The 10,773-nt window shown below is 35.0% G+C and overlaps 1 pseudogene; it reads left to right on the plus strand.

Annotated features, from left to right (window-relative positions):
* The first annotated feature begins 4,620 nt into the window (after nucleotides 1-4,620).
* On the plus strand, nucleotides 4,621-4,876 carry LOC132226716 (large ribosomal subunit protein eL43-like; annotated as a pseudogene).
* The last annotated feature ends 5,897 nt before the right edge of the window (nucleotides 4,877-10,773 follow it).

Consider the following 10,773-nt stretch of genomic DNA (forward strand, 5'->3'; position numbering starts at 1 on the left):
CGAGGTTTCACGTACAGCTGCTGTTCCTCAGCAGAGGATGTGGTGCTCAGGAGGTTGCTGTTGCTTGGATCTGCTGCGTTGATTTAAAGGCACAAAATACAACACAACAAGGCACCACGTACCAGGCACTATACACAAATATATTCACGATATTAATAACCCCAATTAAAGGTGACCACCTGAATTAAGAGAATTAGGGGATAAGGAAGAAGGAAGAGAAAAAGATAAAAGAGAGAAAGGAAAAGAAAAGTAGGGACCAAAAAAAGGGAGTGCAAAAATGAAATTGGGAAAAAGGAAGGGGGAAAATAAAAGCGAGAAAAGAAAAGAAAAGAAAAAAGAGCGAAAAGAGAGAATGAAGTGGAAGAGGGAAGAGACTTTTTATATGAGGAGAATACTCCTATAGAACAGCCATTAATCCCAACAAATTCCAGCAACAGCTCCCTGGATATGAATGCAAACTAGAAACAACCAATAATATAACGATGAAAATAGAATGGTGAACACTAATCCCAAAATAAAATAAAGAAAAAATAAAATGGCACTTTAAAAAATGGTAAAATGGTAGCAGTAATAATACTGGTTAAAAATAAGAAGGTAGTAATTAAAAGGGTAAAATCAGGTGATGGAAAAAGAAGAAAAGAAAAGAAAAAAAAAAAGACCAGAAAAAAAAGTGAAAAAAAATTGGTTACTTACTTAAAAAGTGAAAAAAGAAAAAAAATTGCAGTAGTGAATGTCCTTCGTTTCTTCTATTCTTCAGTGTGGCTTGCCTTAGACCTTCCAGGTATTCAGGAGAGTGTTGAGTTTCCCTGTGATATACTGTTCCTCTGTGTTGTAAACCACAGTCCTTATTTTAAAGCATGCCGCATTTATTTCCCAGACTGCCTTATTTTGTGTTTAGCAAAGAGTCAGTTTGTGGGTCAGCCTCTGGGTGGCAGTGTTCTGGGGTTGGCCTCTGAGGCTATAGGGCCTCTCTGTCCAGTGGAAGTTCACTGCCCAGAGCTGACTGCGTAATAGTTAGTTACCGGCGCTATGTTGTTGCTGGGATTGAAAATCCCCCTATAGGCCAGACCCTGTTAACTCCCAGGGACTGATCAGGTTATCTTAATCCTTGATCTCGTACAGGGTGGAATCTGGGTGTGGCTGTGCTCCTTGGCTGGGGGCTGGGGGGAGAAGACTCACTCTCAGGAGCGGGTGGCTGCCCCAGTCCTGGGCTCAGGGGTGTCTCAGCACTCAATTCACTACCACCTCTCCCGGCTCCCCCTCTTTCCCCAGTCTCTCCCCAGATTCCACTCCTCAGCACACTCTCCCTCTCTTCAGCACAGGTGAGTGTCTGTATCCGAAATGTCCCATGAACAGGATTCAGTGTAAACAAACAAACAAATGCTGGCCGCGGAAATGGGGAAGGCTTGGTTTCTGTAAGCTTCTTCTCTTACCGGGACTGCATGGTCAGGTCAGCTCTTCAGGCTGCCCCCTTTAGGCTCAGTCCTCCGTGATCACAGAACCCAGCTCTCAATTTCCCTGGCGGCGCCAGGAATCCCGAGGTTCTCCTTTCCCCCCCCGTCAGGGGCTGTGCCTGTCCCAAGGGACCCGGCTGTCTGCCACGCGGTCTCCCTCCGACTCTCTGGGCTCAGAGGTCAGGCAAACTTTCCTGCCCAAATCCCTGGGGTTTTTTTACCTTTCCAGGGGAGTTCTGCTCTTCCCGGCTGCAAACCCTCTCACCAGCTGAGCAATTTCGCCAATTCGGTGTGAGTGTTACTACCTTCAGCTGCTCATTCCATTTGCTCCGGGACAGGACCTGGGACACGTCTGCCTATATCGCCGCCATCTTGGTTCTCTGTCCATCTTCATTAATTCTTATCCAGGTTCTACAAATTGCACCTGGACTGATCTCCAGAACTCCAGTCTCTTCAATTTTCATTATGTTTTCCAGATCAATCCTCCATTATACCTATAGTTCCAAGGTATACCTAAGTAACAAACTTACTGTCTTTAAATTACTCTCCAATCAGTTACATTATTATTATTATTATTATTATTATTATTATGTTTTTTTGCTTTTTTTTTGTTTTTCCATAATGTACTGACTACATTTCCTTATTAGTTTTTGCTACTGTCATTAGAGATATCTGTGTCTTCTAGTACCATGTTGAATATAAAAAAGACATCAGTGGCATTTTTTTGGATCATCTACTTTAATCATGTTCATATCATGTCCATACTCATGCTCTTCCTGAAATGGGGCTTAAGGATAGCATTTCACATCTCTCATTATAAGTTTTCATAAAGCACTTACAGGTGTTTAAGATTAATAAGAGCAAAGTACATGGATTTCTTGTTCACCTTTGCTTCCTAAATGCATATGACAGTGCCTGGCACATAGTAGATGCTAATCTAATATTTGTTGTGTGAATAAAAATATTTTATTTGATATTTATATCTTCTCCTAGAATTAAGAGAAATGTATCCAGTCCTGCTTGGCTTTATCAAAAGCCAGTGATGTACGTTGATCTTGGTGCCACTTTTTTGTTGGCAACTTCATATGTAGTACTGCAATGTAGGGTAATTTAGGTGGAAATTTTCTAACTGATTTTTCATGTCTCATAGGTTGAACTCAATCTATTTTTTAAAATATATTTATTGATATTTTACAGAGAGCAAGGGAGAGGGATAGAGAGTTAGAAACATCGATGAGAGAGAAACATCAATCAGCTGCCTCCTGCACACTCCCTACTGGGGATGTGCCCACAACCAAGGTACATGTCCTTGACCAGAATCAAACCTGGGATCCTTCAGTCCATAGGCCAACACTCTATCCACTGAGCCAAACTGGTTAGGGCTCAAATCTATTTTTTTTAAATAGGAAATCTAGTTTCCTAACAATCTGAAGAGATAGAAGAAAAATACTGCTGGGAGTAAAGGTAGAAGCAGCATAAAGGAATTCCGTTGAGAGAGAGAGAGAGAGAGAGAGAGAGAGAGAGAGAGAGAGAGGTTATAAACTAAAGGAAAGGATAGGAAATATTTTTTGTTGTTGTTGTTTAAAAAAGGCATTTACAGTCAAGAGAAGAGTAAGAGTATGAGATTATGGCTTGGAAAAGGATTAATAATCATTCTAAATATCTTTAGAAGGCAAGTTTGACTAATTTTTATCAGAATAATATCCTTTATCATGAGTTTTTAATTCTGGTTCTATCAGCCTAGAATTCAGTGCAAATTATTCTTAGACTCTGGCAGAATATTAATTCTGTCATTGACTTGTTCACTGACTACGTTTATGGAGTGAATGCAAGTCATGGTATACAAGACATTGAATAAACTGTAGTATTACATTGATGAAAAAGAACAGATGCTTTTTTTGCCTTCAAGAAGATCATGGTGACACAAACAACAAATTGATAAACTAAAAGTGAAAAGTGCAAGTCCTTATTCAAAGAGGCCAGAAAGGAGTGAAGTTGACAATTTTAGAGATATAAGAAAAGTGGAAGATCTATTATGGATTGGAAGGCACCAGCTCCTTCATAGATATTGTTGCTATTCAATGCTTTCGAGTGAGTTTATGAGAAGTGCCAGGCCAGAGGTTTGAGAATTTTTTTCTTTTGGCAGGGGGGAGAGGGAGTAATAAAGTCAGATATCAAGATAATTATTTGAAATTTACTTCTTTAAAAATACTGGCAGTAAATTGATTTTTAAAAAATGTTGTGCTAGCTATTGATTGTGACCCAAGAAAACTCATTTTATGGCCATATTGCCCCAAAGGTCTGCAACATTTGAAAAAACAAAACAACAAAACACAGACATTAAAGACACATGTCTTTGAAGAGAGAAAAAAGAATGCAGTACTTATTATGCCTAAGTAAAACAGAATGTTTACAAAATGCTTCTTAAGAAGTTCAATATCATTCTAAGATTCAATTTTTTAAAAGCCAAACATGTCAAGGAATAGAAAACCAGTCCCCCAGGCAGAGGAGAAAGTATTGCAAAGGGCTGGGGGGTGAGAATGAGTTTATGAATTAGTAAATGAAGGAAAGTTTCATGAGTTGAGGATCAAGGATGAAATGGGAACCTGGTTTTAAATGGCATTGTTATCTCTATTTGAAGCTGGGATTTATTTTATATTCAGTGGGAAGTAATTAGAAGGCTATAAACTAGGGAAAGTGTTCCACTTTTGTTTTAATTATCTGTTACTACATATTTTAACATTTACTTATTCATTATAATCATTTTAAAGGGATGGCAAGAGAGATTATATAAATAGTTTGTAGCCAGATATATTTTAAATGGATGCCTCCAAAATATTAAAATGAGAATTCATTCTTCTGAAATAGGAGTTATGAAATTTCCTTTTGTGTTAACTCAAAATGTGGCTTTAGTCTATTTCTCTGTTGTCAAAATATATTTGACATTCTCCTCTCTCCAAGTAATTCATTGTCTTGTTTTTTCTTTTTTTACTTGGTTTAAGCCAATCAGAATCTCTGAGCAGAACAGAATACTACTGCACTTAGGTAGAAAGAAGTTCTATGAATGTTTGGAGCCATTTCATGTGGCACTATAATATTACCCTTGTGCACGATGAAGAAAATACAATGTATTTTCTATATTTTGTAGAGAATAGTTTCCAGCAACATGGCTAAATGCACCAAAAAGATGGGAATTACCAGTAAACACAGGACTAGTCATGGCGCCTCCCTCAGGAAAATTGAAATCAGCCAGCATGCAAAGTACACTTGCTCCTTGTGTAGCAAAACCAAGGTGAAGACAGGAGTTGTGGGGATCTGGCGCTGTGGTTCCTGCATGAAAACTAGCTGGTGGTGCCTGGACCCACAACACCACTTCTGCCATCACAGTGGAGTGTGCCATCAGCAGGCTGAAGGGCCAATAGAAGCGCCACAATTTGAAACATTGCTAACCTATAATAAAGGGGTTAATTTACATAACAAAACAACAACAAAACAAAACAAAAGAAGAAAGTGCCTTAAGAAAAATGTTAAGTCTACTTGTAACTGGGCATGTTTTCTTTACATGATCAAAGATGTGACAGAATTTAACTGAAATTGTCTAAAACCTGCTGGGATAAGATCTTTTGCAAGTATTAATAGGATATCAATAGCAAGAGGCAGGATCAAATAAACATTTGCAGACAAAGAAAAAATGCCATCACTACTTACAGAAAGAGGTGTGTAAGGCCATTATACTAAAGATTACTTATAGTCAGCCTTTGACTCTGAATCTACTCTGTTGCCTTTACTTCACTTATTAGAAAAAAATGTTCCAGATATTAAGAAAATGCCTCTTTATTTTAAATACCAATTTAAATTAGCATATTTCCACTTAACTTCTAAATGCACTCCATACAGGCAATTATCTAATTTGATTTGAATACTTTATGCTACCCATTAACTTATACTTTTTGCTACTTTCCTAATTTTAGAACATGCCTTCTAATTTAGCATTCTTTTTAAGTTTTATATGTATTTTGTTTGAGTCAGTTTTGTAGTCCCCTTGATCATATGCACAGCTTTAAATATGCCACCCAAAACACAAGATGGCTTTATTTGTGATAGCTTTCAATGATGCCTATTCAGAAATATTTACACATCAGAGGGAAAGAAATGTCTTGATTGAAGTGACAAATTACAGTTTTTGCAGCACTTTCTAAGGAAAAGCACAGATGTAAAATATTATATTACTGTCAAGAGAGTGAAATATTCTTAACAATTCTCAAAAAGTTCCTAAAGACAAAATAAGCTTTAAGATAATGTGAACATATTTGATCTTCTGAAAGCAAATGTGATGTCTTCTAATTACATACTTATTTAAAATATGAGAAAGAAATATGAAATAGAGGTAGTCATTGTATCATAGGATAAATATTTCAGCCGAGATGACCGTATCTTGAAGAAAATTCTTAAATGTGCCTAATACCAACCATCCTCTGATTCTCCAATTCTGTGTACTCATTCAATTTTAGATAGCATCTGGAATTGCCAGGATACTAACTTTCCACTTGAGCTCCTCTGGGCTCGAGCATTGTGACTTTTCCTTTAAACTTCAGAGGAAGCCCCTCAAGCAGTCCTCACTGGGAAGTGGCTGAGAGGAACCGTCACCCAACTTCAGTTACAGCAGTGTTGGGGCTTCAGTGTTTCTGAAGACAAGTTTCTCACAGAACATATAAAATCAAAATCACTGTTTCAGAAGGTTTTTCAACAATGCAGGGGATTTGGATGCCAAATAGTCATTTGTAAATAAGAGATCACAAGTTCTATTTCATCTCCTCTCCTTTGTTTAAGGGAGAATAGTATCTTTTATAGTTGACTTCTTTCAGTTAGAAATTTTACATTATTATAAAAAATGTATAAACATGACTCTTGTGCACATACTAAGTGAACATGTGTCAAAGAGTTCATCAAACTCATTTTTTTAAAACGAAGAAAATGGTAAGGAGTTAAAACCAATGAGAATTTGACCTTCAAAAATTTTTTCTCTTCTACTGGGCAAAATTCATTCGAATTGTCACAGGTAAAAGCATTTGCATTACAATGTTTTCTATACATTAATTTCTATTCCTACAGAACTATAAAATGGACTAGTCAATCAAAGTCAGTCAGAGATACACATTCCTACAGAATTAGAAAATGCCAAGGATGCACTTGACAATCCATCCCCAGATGCCATTTAATAGATGCATCATCTTATTTGCCCATTTACAGTTCTTTGACATTTTTTGACAAGAAATATAAATGAGTCTTCAAGTCATATAAAATAAATATCTAAGCATTTATTAGATGAATAGCTTGATTTTTATATTTTATATAATATATCAAAAGTTACAAACATAAATTCACAAAGTTAATTTCCTTGATATTAATTTTTTTCTTAATATCAAGATGTCAAAAATTATTCTGATTTCTTTTAGGATTTTGGTCTATTTTTCTAACATATAATTTTAGTTTGTTTAGAAAAGAATTAAGGAATTAAAAAAAAACACTTTAATAACCTTCGTATTCTTATTATATAATTTATTATTTCCATCCCTGATTTTGTAACAAACATTTAGCAAAAAGGAATCAACGAAGGGGGGTCAAGAAGAGAGAGAACAGACAGTTGTGTAAAACCATTCTTCATGTAGAATATTCAATATTGAATATAAAATAAAAATAATATATTCCATGTTAAAAGTTTATGTTCTTAATTAAAAATTAATGGAATCAAAGGAATAACATACACAAAATATTAGACTAAAATAAGAGTAACGATGTAGATATTTGCAAAATGAAGAATTTCATGGATTAAGACAATTTAAAAATAGGGAAAGCAAAGTCAGGTGCTCAGAAAACAAAACTTCTAGTTGGAGACTATAAAACTTATTTATTCTAGGCCATCCTCTAGTATATTTTGTTCATTCAATGTACATTCACAGTAATATTATGAAACTAAAGTAGTGTATCTGAGATCTTTATTCAGGTGAAAATGGAGATCAAAGGGGAAAACAAATAAAATGTTAGACACAATTTTTCAAAACATAACCTGAATTTTAAAATAAGGTATTTGCTCAAGTGAATTAATTATCTCATCCTGTTATATAGTATGAGCTCCTGAGGCCCTGAAATTTTATTCAACATTCACATGGTAATTCAAAATGGTTTACTCGTTATAGAATCAGGCTCTTGCTGTTTTTACAATAGGAGTACACAAAGAATTAGTGTGTTTACACTATAAGAGGTTTTTAAACCTTTAAACCAGATTATTCTTACTCCTGTAATTTATAACTATGTATAATAAAGCGTTCCCACACATAATAAATGTGTGCAGATAAAAGAAAAATTTTAATTGGTTGACATTATAAATTAATTCCTAGAAAATTAAACTCCATTGTATTGTCTCTATAGATTATCATTACTCTCTCTAGAAAACCCACCCCTCTTCCCCCTCTGTCTTTTCTGCCTCAATAACATCAGTCAAGTTGGGAAATTGAGAGATATTCTTAAAAGAAAGATATTGTTTTAACTGATAATGGGAGGTAGTCATTCCAGGATTACTCAAGATTAAAGAGATCTATAATGTGGATATCATAATGAATGGAAGATACCATATTGTCCCCTTAATTTGTTTGGAAAATACCTCTGATTGGGAGATATATCATGACTTACATCCACATACATTTTCATTAATGGAAATACTATAAAGTTAATTGAAAATGGGATTTTACTGTTTTTGTTGTTACTGTAGGATCCACTTTCAAAGTTAATTTTTAGAAACACTGTCTAATCATTATGACATTCACTTAGGTTTATTAAAAATAAAATCTTCCTTACAATTTTATGACCATGTTATTGCTAAAATAGACATTTTCTAGACCTCCGTTGGTGCTTTGAGAGCATATCATTCAGGATAGGCTAAGTAAAGTTGTTATAACAACCAAACCCTAAATGGTTTATTAGAAGATAAGTTTACTTCTTTTTTTAAAAAATAGATTTTTATTGATTTCAGAGAGGAAGGAAGAGGGAGAGAGAGATAGAAACACTCATGCTGTGAGAGAATCATGGATCGGCTGCTCCTGCAAGTCCCCCACTGGGGATCAAGCCCACAACCTGGGCATGTGCCCTTGACCAGAATAGAACCTGGGACCTTTCAGTTTGCAGGCCAACGCTCTATCCACTGAGCAAAACTGGCTAGGGCAAGTTTATTTCTTGCAATGCAATCTATTTGCTCTATGGGCATTTTCAGGAGGGCTCAGTTCTTTGAAGTCTTCTGGGAACCAGATCAATGGAGACTTTACCATGGCATATGCTTCTATCATCAGCATAGTAGAGAGAAAGGAGGGTGGCTGACTCTTCCATGAAGAAGATGTACACATTGTTTCTGCTCTCATTTCATGTAACTTCAAAGGGACTAGGAAGTACACCCCTGTCATGTTTCCAGAACAGATGTTAGGAAATACTGGTTTACAGCACCAGTAACTACCTTAGTGATGAGATAAGTCACATCTTGGCGAAAAGGGAATGGTGGGAACCAATAATGAGAACTCTGTCCTCTCTCACTCAAATGAAACTAAATTTTGAGTTCTCCAAATTTTATGACTCCCCATAGAAAAAAAATTATATATATACATACGTATATGTATATGTATATGTATATGTATATGTATATGTATATGTATATGTGTATGTATATGTATATGTATATAATCTGTATTCTGAAATGTCAAATCCCACATGCCTTCCACTTGAAATCTTTCCCCTCTCTCTACCTCCTATGCCACATTCACCCATTGTAACTGATTCCTCTTCCCAAACTGGCTTTTGTCCAAGAGAACTGATGAATTAATTTGTGTTAATTGCAAAAAAACAAAAACAAAACTGCAAACATATGACAATCCCTTGTAAGAGATAGTGTAATGCAGTAATGATAAGCACGGCATTGTGTTAGACTTCCTGAATTCAGCCCCTGCCTTGCCACTTATTTGCAGGGTAAATTTGGATAAGTTGATAAACCTTTCTGAGTCTCAGTATTTATTTCTGTAGAATGAGGGTGAGAAGACTCCCTGAGAGTTAAAACATGTAAAGTCCATAAAACAGCTCACAATATGCTTTTAATTAATGTTAGCTTGAGATATAGTAAACTGTTGGGTCGGAATAAATCAGATTTCTATTTTTATATGATACAGACTTTTATTTGATTAAATATTAAGATTTCTGCATTCTAAGTTTTTGAATTCTAAGTATTTAGTTCAGTATTTGTCTAGCAATATAGTGTAAATTTCCCCCAATTAACTCATAAAGGACAGATTTTATAGTTCTTTTATAAACCACAGAAAATATAATTTCATTAATTTAAAGGGTGGGCCACTTTTTCAATAGGGTCATGCCTCATCCATTGAATACAATATCATTGAATTGAGTGAATATATATTATAATATTTTATTGAAAAATAACTTGGTTGTATATAAAATAGAAGAAAATTAGAAGACAAAAGTAGAATAATGTGGTTGAGGTGGCCATATTTTGGAAACTAAGTGCAGGCAGAAATGCTTCAACTTTAGAAAGTAGAAAATGAAATTTCATAGTAGTCCGGATAAGCTTAATGATTAAATTTAAAATTATTTTGAAAATAATTTAAAAATCTTTCTGAAGTGTAAATAGAAAAAAAATTAAATTTGTATTTACCTGAACTGTATTGTATTGAATTCCAAAATAGGCAGTTTAATGGAAGGCTGAGTGTGAAAGTAAAGCGTGGCAGCTATTTATTTATTTTTTATCTTTATTGTTCAAGTATTATATATGTCCCCCATTTTTCCCCCTTTGTCTCCCCACCTGACTCCCCCCTTCCCACAGGCCTTCACCACCCTATTATCTATGTCTATGGCTTATGCATATATGCATATAAGTTCTTTGGTTAATCTCTTTCTGTTTCCCCTTCCCCCAGTAAGTCAAGAGTTCAGAATAGAGTGGAAGATTAATATTTTGAAATACAAATAAAAAATTTAGTAATATACTTAAAGAGTATAAAAAATTTAGTATAAATAAAAATAGCATAATAAATTTTAGTCATCACTTGCTGGCCAATTATATACTCTTTATTAGTAGATATGAAAATGATTGAGTTTCAAATTAAGTATTTGTTTGCTATTAAAAACTTTTCTAGATACCTCCAAGAAGTTTTATGGGATTAAGGTAATGCAAAAGTTCAATAATGCATAAAGCTGATATAATTGTGAGGAAACAGTCTCCCACATTGAACATGAAAGATACAGCTCTCTTTTGGGAACAGTGATTTGG

This window comes from Myotis daubentonii, chromosome 2 (assembly GCF_963259705.1).
Source record: "Myotis daubentonii chromosome 2, mMyoDau2.1, whole genome shotgun sequence".
Lineage (NCBI taxonomy): Eukaryota > Metazoa > Chordata > Mammalia > Chiroptera > Vespertilionidae > Myotis > Myotis daubentonii.